General features: G+C 45.4%; 1 protein-coding gene across 4 annotated transcripts in view; it reads left to right on the top strand.

Moving 5' to 3' along the window:
• The first annotated feature begins 2,692 nt into the window (after positions 1–2,692).
• The window catches only part of SETBP1 (SET binding protein 1), a 387,029-nt gene continuing 366,104 nt past the window's right edge, over positions 2,693–23,617 (top strand). For 2 of the 4 annotated variants that reach the window (XM_034943599.3, XM_034943602.3), the window contains exon 1: positions 2,693–2,997. The gene's annotated coding sequence lies outside the window, so the exon portion shown is untranslated. The other 2 variants (XM_034943600.2, XM_057300428.1) reach the window with 1 other exon arrangement.

Genomic DNA, 23,617 nt, shown 5'->3' on the forward strand with positions numbered 1-23,617 from the left:
TAATATATGTGGTCTGTTGTTCACTGAAACATTATTATGGGTGTGTGTACACACACACACACACAGAGGCATATATATTTTTTCATATATATGTAAGAGAGTGAGAATATCCCTCCTTTCCTTTCTCTCCTCTCCCCTCCCATGATTCAGAGATGGGCTACCTACAAGGAAGGAATGTTGGATAAGAAGTCAAGGAACATAGCATCTATTCCTGGCTTTGAATTAACTTAGTGGCTTGGGGTAGTGCATCGTTTCCTCAGTTTTAAAAAGATGGGATTCTAATAGATGATCTCACAGGTAAACTTCTACTGCACTATAATTCTACAGACTTATCATCTATTGCAGTGAATTTTAATAAGGTATGTGCTTTTCTTAGCTACTTTTCTAATCCACACAACACCACAGGAAGGAAGACTCTGTCAATATGCCTAGGTTATAGAAGGGAAACGACTAGGGCAATAGGCTTTAGTTCTGGTTTGGATGACATCAGACAGCCATATGCTTGTGGACAAACCCTTCTGATTTCTGGGGCTACTTTCTCCACTGGAAAAGCGCGGGGAATAGGCCACATGCTATCTTAGTTCTCTGTGGACTTTGGTGTAGGATTTCAGAAATCTGGGTGTACAAGCAAATGAGAAAGGTCATTTGATTACAGAGAATAGTTGTTTTGATATTGTATTTTGTGCCTTGATCTCTACTTCTATCATTAGCTCATATGCCCTGCTATTTTTTTTTTTCCTAACTAAGCATTATTTTCTCAGCAATAACAATGACGCGGTAAAAAAGCATAGTAGAAGACCTATCGAAAATTGCTCCACGGGAGGTCCTGCAGTGACAGAGGAAAAGTTTGTAGCCAGTCAGAACATTCCTCTGAAAAAAAGAGGACAGAGCACTTGGATCAGTAAAAGGGTGAACTATCCGTTCTGAGTCAGACTGAATCTGCATCCAGACAGGAATCGGGATGGGATTGGGGCTGGAAGGGGTTCACCCTTCAGTCCCCAGTCTCTTTCACTCCACTTCACTGCAGCGTTCCTATGAAAAACTTGACGAAGAAGTTCTGTGAAGGGACTCAAACCAGCAGCCAATGCAGGGAGGCAGCCACTGATGGCCTCAGTGAGGGAATGCCCCCGACGTACCTCCAAATCATTCCTCAGTCCAAATAGCCTAAAACTCTCATGAAGAACGTGATAGGAGTCCTCTCAGAATCCGAGTCCTCGGTCAACTTTACCCCAAGTTCTTTGAGCGGAACCATTTGCAGACCTTCCCGAATCCGTATCTATCCTATATTGTTTTACAATGTAGACATGTCTCTGAAGGGTTCCATTCCTGTTTCCCTGAAAAGACCCCCTTTGTAGGCCAAATACAAAAACTCAGAGATTACAAATGCCACCATATTTTGTAAGAACTGAAGACATTCCACTTTGTTCTTCCTACCCTGAAAACAACTGCATGCCAGTGTGCGTTTGTCATCTCTCCGTGTCCTTCCCTTCATCAAGTGTCCAATTCTCTTGAATAACGAGAAAATGCACATGAGATCTGAATGCATACAAGTCGCTTAACAACAACAATAAAATAATAATAATAATTTAAAAAACCCTGAAAGTGAAATATAATTACCAGGTTAAAAAAAAAATGCGCCCAGTTTCGAGAGCCTATCACAGCTCACGTCTGGGCGCGCAGTACCCCCCCGACACTGCTCCCGTTGTGTCAGATAGTGGCAGTGTTGAGCCCAGGAATACGCGCCGAGCCCGCGGCGTTCCCCGCGGCCGCTCAGTCTTCGCGGCGGACTCCGGCGCGCAGGAGCCACTGGGCCGCAAGGGCGCCGGGGAGCGGGAGGGGCGCTGGGGGGCGGCAAGGGGTCCCGGATCCCCGGCCACGAACTGTTTTCCTTTTCCCCGGGCAAGAGCCCCGCTCCCTTCAACTGACAGAAATTCACTGGGGCAGGGGGGCGGGTGGGGAGAGAGGTCGCTCAGGGCTCGCTACTGGCTGCGCCTCCCCCGGCTCTGGTCTGGGAAGCGGCTCTGGGCCCTCCGGACGAGCAGCTTGGGCGCCGGCGCCCCCTGCGAGGAAGATCGCGGGGTGACGGTCGGTACCCGTTCGGCTGGGCCGCGCTGCCGCTCCGATCCTCCTCCCTCCCGCGCCCGCGCCCTCCCCCTTCCTTTCACTAGGAGTCCGGGATTCGGAGAGGGCGCGGGAGGCAGGCACACGGGCCCGACCCCACTCCAGCGCTCACCGGGGACGCGGGCGGGCGGCGACGGGACGCGGCGGGGGCGCGGGGCGGGCGCGGCCATGGAGCAGCAGCGGCGGCGGCGGCGGCAACACTAGCGACCGCGGGCGGACGAGCGGGCGGGCAGGGCCGCCGGGCTCAGCGGACCGAACTGCACAGCTCAGCAAAAGCGCCCTCGCCCTCCGCGCGCCGCCTCCTGCGAGCCCAAACCCACCAACATTTTTTAACGCTCCAACCCATCCTTTGAAGAAAAGCAAAAAAAAAAAAAAAAAAAAAAAAAAAAAAAAAAAGCAAAAAAAAAAAGCATTTATCGGAGAGACGGGGATATATATATATATATATATATAATTTTTTTTGGCTCCTGCTAAAATTAGCAGGGCTCGCCGCGCGCCTGTGTGCGAGTGTGTGCGAGTGTGTGTGCGTGCGGGCGTGTGTGTGTGTGAATGTGATTACTCCAGGACTCCTCGGGCTCCGGAGACGCCATTTTCCCCCTTGATATCTCTCTCCATAAATCGGTGGCGCGGCGGAGGCGGCAGAGTCGGGCGGGAAGCGCGGGGCCGGCCGGGGCGCCCGCCGCTCGCCGCCGCCTCCGCGCGCCCGGGGGCCCCGGCGCCCCCCGAGCTAGGGCGGCCAGCTCGCGGCTCGCCGTTTGACAGATGCTCATCGCCATGGAGTTGCCGCAGCAGCACCTTTGGGGGCTCGGGCGAGCGACCGGAGCCGGGATCTGAGCGAGCGCCGGGGCCAGCGGAGCCGGAGCCGCCGGGACATGGGTGAGCACGCGCGGCGACCTTGGCCCGGGAGCCCGGGCGCCCAGCCTCCCTCCGCGCCGCGGGCCCCCGCACTCCCGGAACCGGGGGCGACGTGTGTGCCCTGCATACAAAAGTTCACGTCGCCTTGCTGGGTCTTTGACTTTGCACCCGGCGGGAAGGGGGAGACCGGGCCGAGGGGGCGGGATGCCGGTCCGGGCGAGGTTGCAGGAGATGGGCGCGATTCCGGCGGGCCGGCGGGTGGGCGGCGATGCTGGCTCAATTGGAGTGGCTCGTTGGTGGCGGCGATGGTGGAAGCTTTGGGCTGGAGGGCTGGGAGCTTATTGAGTTTCGCCTAATCTGATCTCCCCCCCCCTCCGCCCCCCGCCTTTTGCACCCTCCCTCGGTCCTGCCGCCGGCTGGCGGGGCTGGCGGGTTTGGCGTTGGTGGAGTGGACTCGGGAGGGGGAGGGGGTAAGGAAAGGGGTGGGAAGGCAGGATTTTTTTTTTTTTCTCTCTTTGTAACTTGCAGGTTAAGTGGAGCTAGAGAGCTACATTGTAACCTAGTTGGATTTTTTTGGGGGGGGAATGTATCAGAATCTAACGTGTCGTTAATAGAAAGAAGAACAGGCAAGAAGTGGTCCAGCCGGCGAAGGTTGGTGTGTGCTTGTGTTGTGCCTGTGTGTTAGTCTTTTTCTTAAAAATCTTAATCAATGGATTTGAGTCTCTTTCTTATGCTCTCTGGTTTTGGGACTCTGAAAAGATTGGAATTCCCTTAAAAGCAGGCGAATGCCTTTTTGAAAGCACGCATTGTGTGCGTTTCTAGAGGAGCCGTGGGCTTGGGAATGAACGGCAGGCTTCCCCGTTCGGTGGTTTCCAGTGGGAAATCACTCCGGAAAGGGAACCCTTCGGTATCGATTTATTGTTTTTGTCTTCCAAACCATTATCTCTTTGACCGAAATACTGTCTGAGAAGTTCCGCAGGGACAAAGTCAGGTAAACTGGACCGGGCAGATCTTTGGCAAGATGGTGATAACGGGGATGCTGTTTTCAGTGTCTGTTTGTGATGGAAGCATTGTTGGGTAATAGCAATTTCTGATCGGTAGAGCATGCTGGTTCTAAAAAAATAAGTTAACTGCCGAAATACTGTCTTCCAGCCCCCCTCCCCTGCACAGTACAGCACCTATTCCCCCCGCCCCCCCCCATCCAGACCGCTTACTACAAGTCTGAAATCGGATCCAACTGGAAATATTTTCATTGGAGATTGAAAGTTGTGCAATTGGAAATAGATGAGGCTAGAGGTATTGAGAGTGTGGAAGGGGAGTTCTTATTGCCCCCTGATGCTGCATTTATTCTTTATGTGTGTCTGTGTTGGATTCTCAGGGTGTGTATCTGTCTAAAAGGACTGTTGTGGGAAGGATTTCCGATTCGTTTCCGTTTCAAATAAACTGTCCTGATAATCTCACGGTTGACATCTAACGCTAAAAGGGCAATTTGTGTGTCTCTTTATCCCTGCAGAAACTCTCCTCCAAAAGGGCAGTTTATTCTGGAATTCTACAGCAGATACCTTTCCCTTCCAGCCCCTACACTCCCCCCACCTCCTGCCAACTATCCACACCTTTCCCCTTAAAGTTTAGTTGGAGTCCACTGGCGTTGATTGTTTTTCTCTTACATCTTTTTCCTTCTTTTTCTTTTCATTCCTTCACTCTTCATCCTGTTTTTCTTCTTTTTCTGTAGATTTATACTAAAAACTAATTTCTTGAAGTCTCTGTACTGTCACCAAAACTATCTGCCGATTTGGCACCATCTCTTACCCTCCTTTAGTAAATAGGTATATCTCCTGTGCCCCATCCAAACTCATCTTCACGTGCAAAGCATGTGTGTGTCGTGGGAGAAAGGGGATGGGGTAGAGAAGAGGTATTTGGAGAGGAAGGGCGGTGTTGTGTGCAGGCCACATCTTCAACACTGGACCAGACCTGGGCATTCCGGGGAGAGTTTCCTTTGCACACCCCAGCTGGGATGGGAAGGCGGAGCCAACCAGACAGGGGCGTGTGAGGGAGGAGAAAGTTTGTAGCACTTTAAGATGTAGCTAGTTTACCATCCCAGGTCACTCCCTCCCTTTTTTTCTGATTTCTGTGGCTTCTACCATCCTTAAACTCCCTGAGGGAGGCGTGAGCATTTTTGCTCTGACGAGGGATTCCCAGGTGTCAGAGCGAAGGTGAGGTGCTGTGTTTTCCCCTGTGCTTAGTCTCATTGCCTGTTCCCAGAAAAGGGTATTAAGACAGAGTGTTTGGGGGAAAGTCGGAAGAGGAGGAAGAAATCAAGTGTGGTTAAACAGAGTATTTGCAAACGGCAGGGAAAGTAGCCCCCAAAGATATGGAGACCAGGTACCCAGAGTGTTGCTTGGCACACGATTTCTCCTCCCCCGTTAAGGGGACAAAACCAAAACCAAAACAAACTATTGGTCTTGGGAAGTTGAGTTGGTGTTAGACCTGGGCTGTGGGAGTTGCTAGCCACTATAGTAACCTGAGCTGAGCTGGGGGAGGAGGTGGTGAGCGAATGCACCACCGGGAGCCAGAGGAGGGAAAGGGACTCGTCTCTCTTAGCTGGGAAAATAGATTTATCTCTGGAATAAACAAACTGGAGGTGGGGGAGGGGATGGCTTGCAGTGAACATAAGGTGGAGTGTCTGAGAGGCAGTAGTGTCGGTTAAGAAGGGGGCCACTTCTAGCTTGGGAGAAAATATCAACTGCCTTATATGTTCATGAAAGGGCTAGGCAAGTGAAGGGCTGTAATTTGATCTTTTGTATGTTAGCATCAGAATGTTACATAGGAAGGCTCTGCTGGAAGGCCCAGTTTTGGACGTCACACAGGGGAACCTAGAGGTATCTTTAAGTTAACCCAACAGACCCTGCTGCCATAAGGGCTTCTGGTCATGGACTTGCCTTGCTCAGAGTGAGCTACTTTGTAAATCACCTGACCTAAATGAGGGTTGGGGAAAAAGGAAACAGTGCTTGGGAGTGTTTTAGGATTTAGTTGAAAATGGTGAGTGGGGAGAGGCAGGAGGCAGGATTTTGCCGAAGAAGAAATAAATAGGTAGGTACTTTCCCCTGGATTCCCTGTTCCATTTCTCCTGTTAACTTGAATTCCTCTAGGGGATGAATCGATACTTGTCTGGCACAAAAGTGTACCTCTAGGAGAGGAGAGTTCTCTCAATGTGGTCATTATTTTTAGTTGTACTTCAATCTCTGCTCCAAAGCTTCTATATAGTATGCAAAAGGAAGCAGATGAGAAATAGCTAGCTGGATGGGGCATCCTTTCTGGGTTCCTGTGGAGACACTGAAACTTGGCTGGGCCTGGACCTCCCAGAATGCCAGTTTTTTCCTTGGAGACTTGAAGTTTAAATTGAAACCAGAAAGCTATTGAAGGCAGATCCAGCCAATGAAACCCTGTTTTCTCTGATGCTCAGGAATGGGAAATAAATAACTTTTTGCTGATGGCATTTCAAGTTGCTTCAGTTTTGCTCCTGCCAGAAGAATGGGGCAAATTATTATGAACACATTAGTATTGTAAGGAGGATTTGCAGTGCTTTAAAAATGGGATGGTGTTATTGAGTTTGTTCAGGGACTCAGTGTATGTGAGAGTCCTACCAGAGGCTGGTGGTGGGAGCACAGGAGGCTGCCCTGGAGGGTTAGCAGCACTGGGTTGAAGAAAGGAAGCCTCACAGAGGTCTTGCTGCACATCATTTTGTCTGGTCCTGGGGTTCCTGTGAAGGGAGCAAAACAATCCAATTCCATTCCTATCCTGTGGCATATGTTGAAACCTAGTGAGTTTCCCAAAATGTTTTGGGCCATAAGTTTGGGCTTCTTTTAGAGTGGTTTTTAAAGGCAACCCTGGTGTTTTACAAACTCTTCATGAAGTTGCACATACTTTGGCCTGCCATATACCTGAAAAGTGCAGGAAAGAAAACACCAGGATGTCCACAGACTATAATTCGTGAATGCAGAAAGATGATGCCAATCTACATTTTTGCTTAGCTCTGAGTTTTCGTTTTCCCTTTTTACTGAACTTTCTATTAGATTTTGATGCCCCCCTGAGATACATCACACTGGAGCTGGAGAAGGTTTTGGGGGACTGTAATTGTAGATCACTGAGTTGAAGCTTCTGGTCCTTACTGTTCTGATTTAGAAGTTTCGTAGGTTCAGTCCAGAACAGCTGTTTTTAGAAGGTTTTTTTTTTTTTTTTTTGCCCATTAGAGGGTACCATCTAAGGTTGAAGAACCATTAATTAATTAATTAATTAATTTTTTGTGACAGAGTCTCGCTCTTGTTGCCCAGGCTGGAGTGCAGTGGCGTGATCTTGGCTCACTGCAACCTCTGCCTCCTGGGTTCAAGTGATTCTCCCGCCTCAGCCTCCCAAATAGCTGGGATTACAGGCACCCACGACCATGCCTGGCTAATTTTTGTATTTTTAGTAGAGACGGGGTTTCACCATGTTGGCCAGGCTGCTCTTGAACTCCGGATGTCAGGTGATCCACCTGCCTCAGCCTCCCAAAGTGGTGGGATTACAGGTGTGGGCCACCGCGCCCGACCGAGGAACCATTATTTTTTTAATGGCCGTTAGCTTAGAAACCAGCAGTTGACTTCCTACCCTGTTCATAGCAAATGATACCAGGTAAAGAATGTGAGCAGCCCTGAAGTCCACAGGATCCTCTGGGAGGTAGCTGCCACCCCCTCCCAGGAGCCCATGATGGTTAATGATCAGCAGACCCAGGTAGAACAAGTGTAGGCAAAGCCGGCTGAGCTGACCCTCAGGTAGGCAGAGGCTCTGCCACTCCAAGTGCTGAGGAGGAATAGGGGATGAATGGTGAGCAGATAAGAGTTTTAGAACTTTGTTAGCTTGGAAAAATGTTTCCTTGATCCAACTTATCTTTTCCCACCAAAAATACCCCCTTTCATATGCATGGCATTTTGTTCTTTTCAAAAATATCTTTATATGGCTTCCGCCCCCTTGATTCTCCTAAGGAGGAAGGCCAGATAAGCATTTTATCTCCGTTTAGAGGATGAGGCAACTGATACACTGGGTTGCCTGAAATGACACAAGTTGGTGGCCAACCTGGGGCCAGACGGCTGTGGCAAAGTGTGAAGAGCCTCACATCTGAAGTGACAAGATCCTCTTTGGATCGTGTCCCTGTACTTCCCAGTTAAATGACCCCTGGCAAGTCAGTTAACCTCTCTGAGCCTCTGGAACCTAATCAGTAAAATAAAGATAAAGATGCTTACCCTGCCTACTTCACGGGGGTTATGAGGATTAAATAATACCAGCTAATTTCTGTAATTGAACTCTGGGAGGATTTCCATGCTGCCTCCTGGAAACTGGTGCCTGGGATTATTGTTGCTGTAGCCCAGCAATTAATAACCCCTTGGAATGATCAGAAATGCCCACAAGGGCTCCTCGTGTTCTAATAATTCAACCGATGTCCATATAACTGTATATATTGAATTATTAGATGCCTACTATGCCATGTGCTTTTTGAGACTCAAAGTCTCAGGTGGTATCCAGTTGGATTCAAAGATGTCCCAGTGCTCAGGAAATGCTCTTTGAGTTAAGGATCAGCAAGAGAAAAGGAAAAAGATGTGCAAACACACAGGGAGGGGAGGCGAAGTGGAGAGAATGAGGGGGAGGTTCTCCATCAAGAAACCACAATACTTAAGCAATGGCATTCAGGACAGAATTTCTAGCCCCTCTAAAGAAAAGAACTAATAGCAGCGTTGCCGCTGTCCCAGCAAATCCAGTAAGTTCTCCAGAATCAGGAAAGTTCTTCACAGCTCATTTGTTCCCTGACTCTTCTGTGTCCCTCCTTTTACCCTTTCTCATGAGAGCTGGTTTGCCCTGCCTGGCAGCCTGCAGCAGGCACCTTGCAGTGTTCTCGAGTGAACCCCAATTTTATGCAATATGCCCCAGGCTGTGTTGTCAGACTGGTTTCTTCACTGACTCTGGACATTCTGAACATCTTCCTGCCTCCACACCTCAGCTGTCTCTGTGTTGTCACCTCCAGGTGGCCAGCTGGTTGCACCCAGCCTCCTCTGTGGGGGCTAACTAGTTCCTTCTTCCCAGCTCTCAGCTCCTCATCCCCAGTTCCCAGAGCAAGGCACCCCGCTTATGCTGCCTTGCTGTTTGTTATCACTTACCCCCCCCCAAGCTCTGAGCCCTTGAAAAAGGGGACAAGTTTTCCCACACAGCCCTGAACCTTATTTATGAATGATTTTTTGTTTCCTGAATGAATCACAGCATTTATGAAGAGATAGAATATTGAAAGTCAATGTTGTTTAAGGTGTATTAACACTCTGCATTATGAAGCAACACAGTGAGCGCCCCTTAGACAGTGTGAATAATAACTACTTTAAGTCAATAATAATTGCTTTTTATATTTTTGGCTACCTTTCGGGGGTAATCACCCAAAAGTTTCTCCCTTAAAGTTTAAGAGTTAAGCATATTTTACCACATGTGCATCCTTTCAGTCACCAATTCACTCATTCAATCATCAAATATTTGTTAATAATAATAGTGCCTACTGGAGTCTCATTGTGACTCTAACACACATAGCCCTTGACTTTCTCTGAAAATTCCAATTGTATTTTTTGTCCATCTTGCTCATTTTGGCACTTAACCATACAGTCATCTTTGTTGCTGAAGTCCAAGTGCTTTTCCGCTCTTCAGTGATGGAGTGAGCCTGGCCACAGTGGAAAACAGAGAAGGCTGAGGAGGCCGGGTGCAACTAGTTGGCCTAAGAGGTCAAGAAGGCTGAGGCAGAAAGCAGCCTGGGCTCATATCTATTAGCATATGATGTGGGACAAGCTACATTGCCTTTCTACTGTTGTACAGTAAAAAAGTTTGGAGTGGTATAGAGTGTCCCTTCTAAAATTCTGTGATTCTATAGCTAGAGGTGTCCTAGGAATGTTAAGGATTCCTTAAAGGTCAGAGCTCCTCAAACCCCTTTAATGGCGCTGCCAACAACTGTCCAAACCAATCCCACTGAGGACAAATGCACTTTGCTAAATGTTTGATGGGTTGAAAGAGTTACAGAAAGGGAAGGTGGTGCCCTGGGGTAAATAGAACTCGGGGGAGCACTTATTAGAACAGTGGAGTCAGTCTTGGAGGACAGGGAAGGGGAGAGGAGGCAATGGTGAGCTGAATGTGAGGACATACCACTAAGAGTAATGTGGAAAGAAGAAGGGGATTAAATTACTCACATCTGTTTTGAATTGGTTCTCTTTGGTAAAATAACTGACTTGAATCAAGGGAGATGGAACAGACAAAGACAGTTTCTAGGAAGTCCAGAATGTATTCTGTATTTGAGCTTTGCTGCTGCTTCCTGTCAGGTGGCATCTGGAAACCCTGCTACGGATACTTCACTCATGTCATGGATCTAGTGGGCTGGATGTCATTTCTCCATGTAGATTCTAAAGATCATGAAGTCTAGGGCCATGCCTGGGTTCCTGAGGTGTCCTCCCCATCCCCATAGCACCTGGTCTGCCCAGCCACATTGCAGCCTGTGTTCAATAATAGCTAATGGGTTGGTTTGTGTGCATTCTGAGATCAGATACGGTGACCCACAGTCTGCAAAACCAGAGCCTTTGATTTGGGTTGGAGTAGGATCGAGGAAATTGGGCTTTGGCCTAAGGTACTGTAAAAGTTCTGTGGGATTGATGAAGCACCTGGGAGCATACTGGTTGGATATTTAGGAAGAGGAAGCCTCTTTAAGCCACTGAAATGCTGCAATTGCTTTTAACCCAGGATCTAGTAAAGGATTTGGGATGAAAAAGGAGCATGCAATATTGTTAGCCAAATTTAGTAAACAGCAATTTCTTCATTATTCCTTTTATCTGCCAATGATTTTCAGTTCTGTCAGTGGAAAGGAGCTTCTTGGAGTTTGAATTTGTGGCTTGGAGAAAGGTTGAGATGGGGAAGCTGAATTTGATGGAACCAACTTAGTAGCCCATCAGAAGCAGTGGGAGCACCAATGTGCTTGTAGCAGACTAATGAAATCTGCGTGGCAAGTCCTGTACAGTTGTTGGTGTCTCTTTCTGTGACCTATTGTTATTTGAGCAATGAGACCTTTGATTTTTTTTTTTTTTTTGAGATGAAGTCTTGCACTGTCACGATCTCTGCTCACTGCAACCTCCACCTCCTGAGTTCAAGCAATTCTCCTGCCTCAGCCTCCCAAGTAGTTGGGATTACAGTCACCCGCCACCATGCCCAGCTAATTTTTTATATTTGTTGTAGAGACGGGGTTTCACCATGTTGGCCTGGCTGCGTCTCGAACTCCTGACCTCATGATCCGCCTGCCTCGGCCTCCCAAAGTGCTGGGATTACAGGCATGAGCCACCGCGCCTGGCCAAGACCTTGGTTTTTAAAAAAGTATTGATTAATAGTACTGACTAAAAGGGATGATTTGATGTGAAATCTCTGTGAACCTTTCTACTCGTTATACTTTAGAGCTCTATTACGACTGGTGTTTTGATCCACAAATATTTATGAAAATATCAGCATTGCAGCTTGTGTGAGCCATTGTGCCTGGTACACTTGGTTGGGAAAGGCCTGCTCTGAGATGTGGCTTTTGCCCTGGGAGAGTGGGCAGTGTATCTACAGATACGTGCTTTGCTGAAATGGAAAGCATTCTTCTGCAGCCAAAGTTGGAACATGATCCCAAATGGAATTTTGCTATTTGTGTGATCAGGCCTAGGGTATAGTCAGGGAAGATTTCAAAGAGTATGTGTTTAGGATTTGTTGGAAGATGTAGAACAAGGGGACATTCTTGGCGGGTAGAATAGCTTTGGCATAGGGGCAGCAGTGGGACAGAGTTCAAATGTGAATTGAGAATTGCCTCAAGGAAACAAATGCTTATTTCGAACATGTACTGCATCTGGCAGAAGCAGCACGGCCCTGAAGATGAAGGTCAGAAGGCTGACATTGAGGGGCAGACAGCCCCATAGCAGACACCTTTCTGGTCTGAGGTCTTCTGTCCACAGTGAGAAGGATAAAACCCAAGGCCCTCTATGTTGGACTCAATGTGCCTGTTATAATTCAAACTAATCAACCTTCCAACTCTCTGATTTAGCAAAAATTTGTTTGTTCATTGACATTATTACTGATTTTGACCAGACTTTGATGGGTGCCATGGGGATCCCAAGAGATGGAGTGAAAGATGCTCTAAGAGCCCATGAAACCAGGGGAGGAGTAGCAGCAGCCAGCCATGTAGGTCTAAGTGCTGAATTGTAGTGGGAGCCCGAGGGGTTTAGTATCTCCAAGGGTTAGTCAGATCAGAGAAAGCTTTGAGGAGTAGGTGGAACTTGAGCTGAGTCCTTGACAATGGAATAGTCTTGGGTAGGTATGGAGCAGCAGGGAAGATCATCCACTTGGGAATGTAGAGGGAGAAAGGAGAACAGTTCAGCAGAGGGCTCTGTGGAGTGTAAGGCAGCAAGACAGATGGGATGGTGTCCTGTAGGAAACAGGCCAAGGATTCATCTCCCCTAAGCTGAAATGGGGATGCATGCCCACAGCTTTCCAAGTGCAGGGAGAGCAGTCTTGGGGAGCAGGTGGGTGTGCCTGTCAGAGACTTCCACACATACCACACATGAAAGAACGCTGACAGCTGACTCTGCCTCCCGCTGTTAGGTCTTGTCCGCTACCAGCTCTTCAGCCTGGGGTTCAAAAGAGGTATCTTTAGAACAAGAAATGAAATTGTATATAAGCATTTGGAATGGGGATGGGCCGCTCTGGGGAACATAAAACTCATGTGATACTGGTACTTATTTCCAAGTGTTTAATGTATAATTGGAGAAGGAAATATACAAGATTCAGTAACAAGGCAATGTTTAATGACAGTACAAGGTAGCTAGAGGAGATATATCACAGAGAAAGGGAAGTGGAGCTAATATTTGTTTAGTTCTCTGGTATGCTTAGCATCTCCTTTGCAGCAGAAGCACAAACATATACGGGCCAGATTACACTTTATGTTCAAATGACAATGAACAAAGCAATGGCTTAATCAGACGGTTGAGAAGTCAAGGAATTTGAATTAAAACTGAACAGGTAGTGAGGTGAAAGTTAGAGAACTTTGAAAGACTTTATTATTATCTGTTAGATGGTTCAGTTTATCCTCATTGCCTCCAAGTATGTCTACCAATTCCTTCCTCAATTTATAAATGGTGTGGTGGAGGACCAGAGTTTTCAGGGACCACTAATACAGAGTATTTGAAGACTGGTGGCTCTATGGTTCAAATAACATTTGGAGTCAGACACAACTGCCCCTGTGATTTCAACAAATCCCTCAACTTTAATTTTCTTCTCTGTAAAATGGATATGTCTCTGGGTTAAAATCAGATAGTAAATCAGGGTTAAATAGTATAATAAACTTAAATCAGATGAAAAACGTAAATAAACTTAGAGAATACCTGATGTATGTTAACAATTCAGATTATTTTCTTTACGATGTGAATTCCTCCTCCCTGCTTGGACAGGAAATATTATGGTCACAATTACTTCTTTCAAATCTACTGTATTTAACCTATTTTGGTATTGTGCTACACATATTATTTACCTTTTTTTCCTGCAAGATTCTGTGAGGAGAATTAGAAAAGGCAGATGAGAAAACTGATGCCGAAGAGAGTTTAAGTGACGTGGCAATTCAGATGGCACACTGGTTTTAGAACTCATGTATGTAGAAGCAACTAACAACTTTTGGTCAAAAGTTGGCATCACTTTGTGTTTTAGATACCTCATGATGTCAAACTAAGAGGCTTTGTAATCATATATACCTCGATTTGATTGTGAATCTGGCACAGAAAGTGTGTGCTCTTGAGTAAATCATTAACCTTTCTGGACCTTAATTTCCAGGTCTGTAAAATGAGGACAAGATCTTCTGCATCACAGTGCTGTTGTGTGAATTAAATTGATAATGACTGTAAAGAGCTCAGCACAAGTTAGTGGTAATGTTTAACCACCCCCCGCCCCCCAACCCTTTCACTACAAGAGAATACTTTTCCTTGACTGCACAGAGGAACACAGGCACAAGTAACGCGTCAAAGCCACAGCTCAACCTGCAAACTTGATTGGCCCAGGCAGGATTGTAGAGATTTTTCACCAGGGAGCAAAGACACAAGGGTCATGCTGTTGTGTTGTGTTTTATTGGTTCCCAGAGGAGACACTGTTTTTTACAGCTACAGCTGGAACTGTTGGTTAATGGATAGTATGTCAGACCTCAGGTCTCAGAAGTTTCATCTCCTTTCCTTATCATAGAGATCCCTGAGTACAGAGACTAACGGCATATGCTTAGTTTTGTCTTAGGCTCAGCCAGCCCAGCCAGGCTGAGCTGCAGAGTCAGCAGAATCTGATAAAAAGGTGGAAGGTACCAGCCCTGGCTTTGAAGGGCTTCTGGTTGAGGAGACAAGGCTCAGTACCTGGGAATGTCAGAGCTGGAAGGGGCCACAGGGTTGAACTCATGTTCTCTGGTCCCAATTCTACATATAATGATGGGAAGACTCAGGGAGAAAAAGGAACTTGCCCAAGGCCACCAGCTCTAAATGGTGGAGGAGGGATTAGAATGTGGAATTCCTGACTGTACCCAGTATTATTTCCTCCATGAGACAAACTGGAAACAAGAGAAGAGCAATAATCAAACAACAGCTAAATGGTCAGGTTAGCAGATGCGAAGGAAACAAGTTGTCTGTGCTTCTCACTGTGTAGGAAGATGGAGGAGGTTGGTCTTCAACTCCTGTCCCTCAGGGCTTGACTTGGAGTCTTAGAAGAGAGGGTGGCACTTAGTCAAATGCTAGCTTGGTGATCAACTATGGGAGTAAATCAAATGTAACAAAAAAGTTTGCACACTTACTAAGGTGATCCCAGTATGTTCTTTCATAATTATTATCTCATTTAATCTTTACTTCTTGAAACAATCCTTGAGGTAGGATTATTACCCCATTTCCAAATGTGACTTGAAAAGATTAAAAATGTTTCCTAAGAACACAATTACTAAGTGGAAAAGGGAGGCTAAGAAATCTAAACCTACGTCATCAAGTCAGAACTGCTTCCATTCTTCTTTTTAAGGAGAAACATGGCTTGAACACTTACTGTTGGACAGTTACTCCCAGTGTTCTCTATGCTTCGAGCTGGGCAGAGACCCATTTAAAATATAGCCCTTGTCCTCATGGAGCTTGTGGTCTAGTGTGAGAGAGAGGCAGGTAATTAAAATGTTGAAACAGAGCCTGCCAAATGCTTTGTGAGAGCAGAATGACCAGGGAAGTGAGAGCAAGACCATGTGTGTGTGTGTCTGTGCACATGTGTATGCAGGAAGAGGTAGAAAAGGAGGGTCCAGCCAGTCTCCATGAAGGAGGTGAAATCTGACCCAATTCTTGCAGGATAACAAGAGTTAACCAAGTAGAGAAAGGAGAAAGGGCCAGCTAACCAGAGGACCTATCAGGGAATCATATACAGTAATGCCTATCAGTGGGACTTGGGAGATCTGCAGCTTACGAGATGCTGCTAGAGCATGTGGTAGGTGAAGTATCTGGAAATGCTGCTTGGAAGAGGTAAAATGTGATCAGGAACATACCACACAAGTGCAGAGTATAAAAACACCACTGAGTAGGAGCTTTGTCCTTTGCTATAGACAGGTGATGTATCTTCAGGGTCAGAGAACCATGGTGTAGAGCTGCCTTTGCTCTTGCCGATGGAGAGCTAGGTAAGAGTTGGGTCACCTGCTAGATTTACCAGTGTTGTGGAGCATTTACTCTGGGTGTTTCTACAGCAGGAAGGAATTCCGGAAAGATTACTCAGTTATAGGCACCTGAGTCAAGTGGTGTCTGTCTGGCCTCTCATTCAACTTACACCGAATGAGTAATTTGGAGTGTCTCTCTGTATCAGAAACTGTGCCAAGCCCTGGGGGTGACCATGGTGAGCCAAATAGGCACAGGTCTTACCTTCAAGGGCTTATCATCTAGTGGAGAAGGCAGAGTTTGAAACCAAGAATGGCACAAATATTTAATTATATAATTAATGTTAGGAAAGACAAGTTCTGGCCTACAAAGGCACAAAATGGGGAGTTATGATCTGGTTTGTGATGCTCAGGGAAGAGGCATTTAACCTCAGCCTGAGTAATGAAGAAGTGCTAACTCCAGGGGAGCAAGAGGAAGATTCCAGGTGCATGCAAAGTCCCATGAAGTCACTTGTGACTCCCCACCAAAATACCTTAGAAGACATAAAGAAGGATGAATAATCAACCACTCCCAAAGTCAAAGTCAGACAGTCAGTCTCTTGCCAGAACCTGACAAGAGATTCTTATAACTATAGGCCAATGAGTCTAGGTTGAAAATACAATTTCTTCCTCATCTGTAATTAAGTAGGATCACACTCCATCTTTTTACACCATTTGCTTTCCTAATCAGTTTCTGTCAACCAGAAAAGCAGGCAGTCATCAAGTCTACTGTATGGGCAGCTTGAACAAAACCAGCTAAAGACTTCCCTCCCTGACATCATTATGCATATTCTCAAAGACTATAGCTCTCAGAAGACAAATGGGCAAGAGTGGGAAGGGGAGTTCTGGGAGGAGTGGAAGAAGGGCATTGACTTCTGGGCAGAGATGTTGCTTCAAGTAAAGTTCTGAGGTGAGCATGGAGTCTTTGTCGTAGAGCATATTGTGAAGTTTAGCTGTTCAGCTGTTTTTGTGAATCCAACAGAAAAGACTCTTCTCAGTTCAGCAAAACAATAGTAGATGGATGTTTACTCTCAGTGGTGTTCTAGTATATGCTTAACACCCTGTTTTCCAGATTTTTTAAAAGCACTGACTTGTAAAGTTTGCTCGTTCTTATGGTGTAAACACTCCCACCATGGTTGAGCTCCCTTGCCCAGGCTGGAGTGCAGTGGTGCGATCTCGGCTCTCTGCAACCTGAGCCTCCCGGGTTCAAGTGATTCTTCTGCCTCAGCCTCCTGAGTAGCTGGGATTACAGGTGCGTGCCACCACGCCTGACTAATTTTTGTGTTTTTAGTAGAGATGGGGTTTAGCCATGTTGGCCAGGCTGGTCTCGAACTCCTGACCTCAGGTGATCTGCCCGTTTCAGCCTCCCAAAGTGCTGGGATTACAGACATGCGCCACCGCACTCCATGGCTGCGTTTTAAGCTACCAACTTAATGCCACTGAATGTGGAGCTGGGGAGAGATACACACAGTGGGCTCTTATGAACCCATAGGCACTAGCTTCATTGCATCCCTGGTTACTGTTCACTAGAACTTGATATGGTCTCTGATAAGAGGAGTAGCTCGAAGAGGAGGATGTGACTGGCTTCACAATGGGTAGAAGGTAGTCCAGTACTTCCTCTGTAGGCCAGACTCTCTCCTCATCAGAGTGTGAGCAAAGAAACAGAACCAAACACAAGCCCTCCTGAGGTGGAAGAAACACTTAAAATGAGGTAAAAGGAACAATATCAGGAAAATTAGTTAATCCAACAGCAACATTAGAGTTTCAGAAAGCTACCTGGCATCTTTGACAAGAAGTATGACCCATGGAAAAGGAGCATTAAGAAACAAGGACGGAGCATGCTGATGAAAAGACATCAGAATCAGCTGAAACGTGGATGCATAAAGTAAAGAAAGATTGCAGGGATACAAAATGTGCAATTGCAGAATTAAAAAAAAAATCCACAGTGAAGTCAATAAAGGCAAAGGGGGCATGGAAAATAGAATCAAATTGGAATTATGGAGAACAGATTGGGGTATGCTCTCCCACAAGGCAAAAGAAGGAAAGAAAAGCAGTGAGAGAGAAAATGATAGAAATGGAGAACAGAGATGAGAGCTCTAAACTCAGAATTACAGGAAAAACTTCGAAAGAAGCCAGAACCATTTAATGGAAGAAATTACCAAAGGAATAATTGAAGGGAACATTCCTGAACTAGAAAGAACCTGCATCTACAGATCCAAAAGGCTCATTATGTTCCAGGAAAATTAAAGGGAGAGAGCTCCACACTACACTCATTTTGTCATTAATAAAATTCTAACATAATGAAAAAGAAAGTCTTCAATTATAAACACATAAAGCAAGTTGCCTACAGAGGAAACCAAATCAGGCCAGCCTCTGTTTTCCCTTCATTAGTTTAAATGCTGAAAGACATGCTACAAAATTTTGAGGCAAAAAGTTCTAGCCTGAGAATTATCTAGTCAGCCCAGTGTGTTTTACGTGTGAAGATGAAAGAAATGCCTTGTGGTATGGGAATTTGCAGAGTCCAGAGCCGAGGGAGGACTGAGGATGAAGAGCTTGGGGAAGTTTGCAAAAGTTCAGGAATGAAGCCGAGTACTCTTCCTGTGTTTGGGATTGTTTGCCTTTAAGACCTGAGAGGTGCACGTGTTGTTCATGTGTTTATTTTGTAATAAGGAGCATGGAGTTCTACTACCAAGAAATACAGTAAAATTTTTTTAAAAAGTAAAAATAATAAGCTAGTGAAGTAGGCTGGGAAACCACCTTTTTTTTTTTTTTTCTGTTCTGTTGATGAGACACTGAGGCTGAAAGAGGCTTATGAAGGCTCCTAAGTGGCAGAACTAGGCCAGGAATTCATTTCTTTTGACTCCTGTTGAATATACTAAGGGCCCTATCTCTACCACCTTGTCCTTTTGGAAAGCAACAGTCAGGATGACAATGGCCTGTATGTGCATGGCACCTGGGCAAAGCAGAAGAGGGAGGTGAATAAATGATGCTGGGAAGTCCAGCTTGAGTTGCTTTGTTCACTTGTTAATTCAGCCATCCAGCATTTCTTGAGTGTTGATTATGTGTTGGCCATGGTGCTAGGTGTTAGGATTTTGTGGATGAATACGACACAAGTCCTGCCTGTTCCCAAGAGACTCACAATACTGCTGTAAGGGAGAAATACCCTCATGTACCCAATAATAATGCCTATGATCTAGCAACTTGACAGGGGTAATCATATAGACCAGGCACAGTCTAAGGCACTGGTTCTGACTCTAGGCCATCAGAACCACCGAGAGGGCTTGGTAAAAGCTGGCGTGTTGGGTCCCAGCTCTGGAGCCCTGATTCAGTAAGTGGAGCTCGAGAACTTGCATTTCCACCAGGCTTCAGAATAAGTAAGAATTCCCAGTTGGAGAATGTATTTTAGACTGGGAAAAATATTCTATCTAGCAGTTTTGGAGGGAAGGGAGGATGTACTCTGGAACTTATTTGGGTATAAGTCACATCTAGCCAAGCAGGATTCCCCTGGCCATTCAGAGAAATAATTTTTAGGTTCATGCTGTTCATTTTGGAGTGTACCCATAGGTCTATGGCTCTGCAGGGCAAAATTACAAAGTGTTGAGTATGAAACAGACTTTGGTCCCAACCCATTCATTGCTAAGGCAAGTGTGGGTCATAAGAGATCCACAAAGTGTGGGTAAAAGACTCACAGTGGCTTGTCTAGCATCTGACTGCCTGTGAACAGCAGAGCTAGGAATAAGACAAAGTTTTGGACTCCTATCTCAGTATTCTTTCCAAATACATCTATTTCTTTTCCTTGCCCTTTTGTTTGCCTGGGGCCGACAAGGCTGTTATCTCCTAAGCAATTTTATCTTTCCAATCCTCCTCCACTCCCAGCCCCCACTGCCGCCCCTGCCCAAGTCCTACAGGCAGTCATAGAAGGGTTAACTTTTGTTGGACCGAAGGCCTGAGCCAAGTACAGAGTGTCCATTGTGTGCCCGCCCCCTCAGGAGGAGTCACTGACTGCTGGAATGTGACAAGGCAAAACATTTTTACCTTGCCTTGGCTTCCCCAACTCTGAGTGCGTGAGCCTGTGCGTGTGCTCACACGCGCATTTTGGCAGGGCTGAATCACAAGAGGACTCGCAGTTGATACCCAGACTCACCAAAAAATTGAACTGTGAATTTGGGGAGGCAGGTACGTGCTGGGAAGAAAGCTAAAGGAGAACAACAGCTTTGTGTGCTGATGAAGTAAACAGACAGGTTAGGTTTCTTTGCTGTTTCTTTTGAAAGCTTATTTTATTTTATTTGTCTAAGATGAGGGTCACATATGGACACCAGGGGCTGGATTATAATCCTCAGGATAGGCAGCAAATTTGGCTGGGGCTGCTGCCTGGGTGGGTGGAGCTGCAGTGGGAGTAATTTGAACTACACGACTTTGAATAGCTGTCAGAGGGCGAAGCCATTTTCATTCAGAAAAAACTTGAAATCCTCCAAGCACCCAGTCCTGCAATGGATGCTGTAGGTAATGTCAGCATTATACAACTACAGTTAGGCTCAACCTGAGGCTGAGCTGCAATCATGTTAGAGAAATAAGATTTATATGCCCAGAACAGCTAGAAGACAATACAAGGCGGGTATTTAGTGGCGAACTATACAGCTGGGTGCAATGTCAGTCCAGCCAAGGAGTGAGCACCACGGTCTGGAGTTTACAGAATGTTGCCATGGAGAATTGAAGACTTGGGGATGACCTGGAAATATGGAAAGGCTTGGGATCTTTTTATTCATTTGTTTATTCATTCCTTCATGCAACAAACATTCGGGGAACACCAATTGCATGGCCGGCATTGCAAGGATGAGAGGAAGTGGATATAAGAACAGATTCTGTGTATTTTAAAAAATACAGAAAGAACTATGTATAACATTGCTGTGGAGACTGGTTTGACTTGAGTAGTTACTGCAAGTTGGTGGCTAATTTGCTTTGGTCTTTTAAGGCGAGATCAGTATGAAAAGTCTGGAATAGATGAATTCCTAAAGATTAAGGCTATTTGAAACTGCATTACTGTTTTACCTACAGTATTTATTATGACATATTCACATTGCCCTGGTTTGGGTCTTCAAGCAATGTGAATGAAATTTCAGCTGAACTTTCTTATGGCCCCCTGCCTCTAACATCAGATTCCCTTAATCCAACCCTCACACCATGTACCAGAATTATCTTCCTAAAGCTTAGATTTGATATTATTCCTTCTCCACTGCCATTCCTTAAATGGCTTCCCATTACCTGTAAGATAAAATCCAAACTTGTTAGCACAACATTCAAGGAAGTTCATGACTTTGCCATGACCTTTTATTTCCAGCCTTACCTCTCATAGATTCCCAGTTTCTACCATACTTCCTAGCCAAACATCAATTCCCTGTTTCTTCTGCATAATCCTGCACACGCCTGCCCAGGACGTGGCCTCATGCCTTCCCTTTCTCTGCTACGTCTTCCTTCTTCCTGCTCTACCTAGGAAACCCCCATCAAGATCAAAGATCTGTCTTCTGCTCTCCTCAAAGCCTTTCTGTGTAGTTTCCTAGCTACCTACACCTTGCTCAAGTGGAGAAAACTTTCTTCCTTTTGATTCTGTCCTTTCTTACAGTACATATAAAGTTCTGTGTTGTTTTAGAGTGATTTGTCAAATCTCTCATCAAAAGTGTAACTTCCTTGAGGAAAAAGATTGTGTTTTCCTTAGTATTTTGATTTGAGAACAGAAAAAAAATTTTTGTATTGAATTTTTTTTGTGTGGATCTTTTATGACTTGAATTTTAAGTTTCAGAACTTTGTCTTGTACACGTAGTAAAATGTAAGAAATGATTGTTTCATTTATTTCACTCTGAAGTGAATCTTTTTTTAATGGAAGATATTTTCTTAATATTAATAATATATTCAGTGTATAAGCCTATCAATTCATCTAAAGTTTAGAGTTCACCTTCTTTTATTGTATCACAGAATCTGTAACATACATTTCCCTACTCTGGTTCAAAGGTCCAAATGGATTTCATTTAGGAAATTTGTATGTATATGCTTTGTCTTTTCTCCTGACCTGGGGAGATTTTATAGGTAGGTATTAGAGAATTAAAATGTCGTTGGAGATTCCTGCCAAAGGGAATAGACTGTGAACATTACTGCCATAAGAAAACATGGCTTGCAATTTGCATGGATCTGGGATACACACTGAGAAAGACCTACTGGATTCTTACCGCTTGACAAATGGGGAAATTTCCTAATATACATTGATGTCTCCAACAGCTGGGGTGGTGCCTGACACTAGTAAGAGAGGCCTCCGTAAAGTCAACTTGAGTATAACTTTTTAAAAATAATGTGTATTATTGGGCAGATAAATCTAGATGAGACAAAAAATCTTATCAGTAAAAGAAACATCAAGTGTCATCTGGTCTAACTTCTCCCCACCTCCCAAAGTGGAGACTTTGTCCATCTTGTAGCATGGGTCACAGGTGGCTGTTTTCAGTTTTGGCTCAACAGTGTCAGTGAAGATGCTCATGCTCTCACTAGGGCAGCTTCTTCTTTTTCAGAAAAGCTGTATTCGTTGAATCTTCCCCGAAGTGGAAGCAGTTGTAAATGTGTCTTTCTGCAAAGCTGAGCATTTTCCAGTAGCTGAATATGCTCCTGGGCTTCTCTGGGGAGCAGGGTCCATGTTGGAGCCGGGGCTGCCTTCCTGGCTGGCTTCCTCACAGGGCGTCAGCTAAAAATGTGCTGATTCTGGAGACAGAAGACAAACGTCTGGTCTTCAGGCTTCCAGTTCTTGGTTATTCTGAATATGTCTTTGCAGGCATCGTTGGGCATTTTTTGGTGGGCACATTTGCCAGCCACTTTAAATTGATGGGCTCAGAGGTAGAAACCTAAGATGTACAGTCATGTCTTCTGCTGGGAAACTTAAGTGTTCAGTAGCTGAGAAGGCTTGAGTGTGATCCAGCCTACAGCCTAAGGGTGGGAGGATGTGATGTTTGCAGCCCCAGGGCTCTTGGTTTTCTCCTGAGACTGAGCATTTGGGCTTCCTTTTGGGCTTTGAAAATTATGAGTATGAAATTGGGAATAATAGAACGTGGGGTGAAGAAGGGTGAAGGAGAGTTTAGCTGATCCTGTGACAGTTTGGAGAGAGCTTAACTGATTTTTCTCTTCTCATCTTGGAGGAAGGTAGAGAGGAAGATCCTGGGGGGACTCCTGACACTTCCACAGGCCTATAAAATGCTCCTTCTCTCCCTTTTTCTCTTTTGCTGCTATGGAGACACAATACTACTTCATTTAAGAAACCAGAAAGGGAATTACAACTGTCTAGAAAGGCTATTTTTAATCTAAATAATTGATAATGATTAAATTTCTCTCTTTTGTGTCAGTAGAAACATTTGTTGAAGTTGTTTTCCATTAATCACAGTGTTATAAGTGATTTGCCACTGAACTCTTTTTATTTTCTTTTTGTGAGCCTCAAACCTAAGCTTTGCATTTGCTTGAAGAAATAGAGAGGTCTTTGCATAATTGAAATAATGTATAGTGAAAAATGATAAAGGTAAAATGGTTAAGAGATAGGCTGAATGCCCCTCCTCCAAGTGGGTGGAGAGCTTGGCCCAGGCAGCCTGGGGGTTGTGCTCAGCTTTGCAAACTGTTCTTCACATGTGACAGAGAAGCGGTGCAAAAAGCCAACCAAATACAGTTCCAGCAGACCTGAGCCTCAACACTTCAGACTTCCCTTTCGTCATGATTGGTTTTAACAGTGACTCAGCCAGCTGAAGCTTCAGTATAAAGAAACCTCTAGCTTGCCACCGGGCTGGAGAACTTGCACCTCTTATCTTTATTTTTGGGCCTACAGCTATAAAATTAATAGCAATCCATTATGAAGGCGTGTGTGAATGTGTT

This window comes from Pan paniscus, chromosome 17 (assembly GCF_029289425.2).
Source record: "Pan paniscus chromosome 17, NHGRI_mPanPan1-v2.0_pri, whole genome shotgun sequence".
In the NCBI taxonomy this organism is placed as follows: domain Eukaryota; kingdom Metazoa; phylum Chordata; class Mammalia; order Primates; family Hominidae; genus Pan; species Pan paniscus.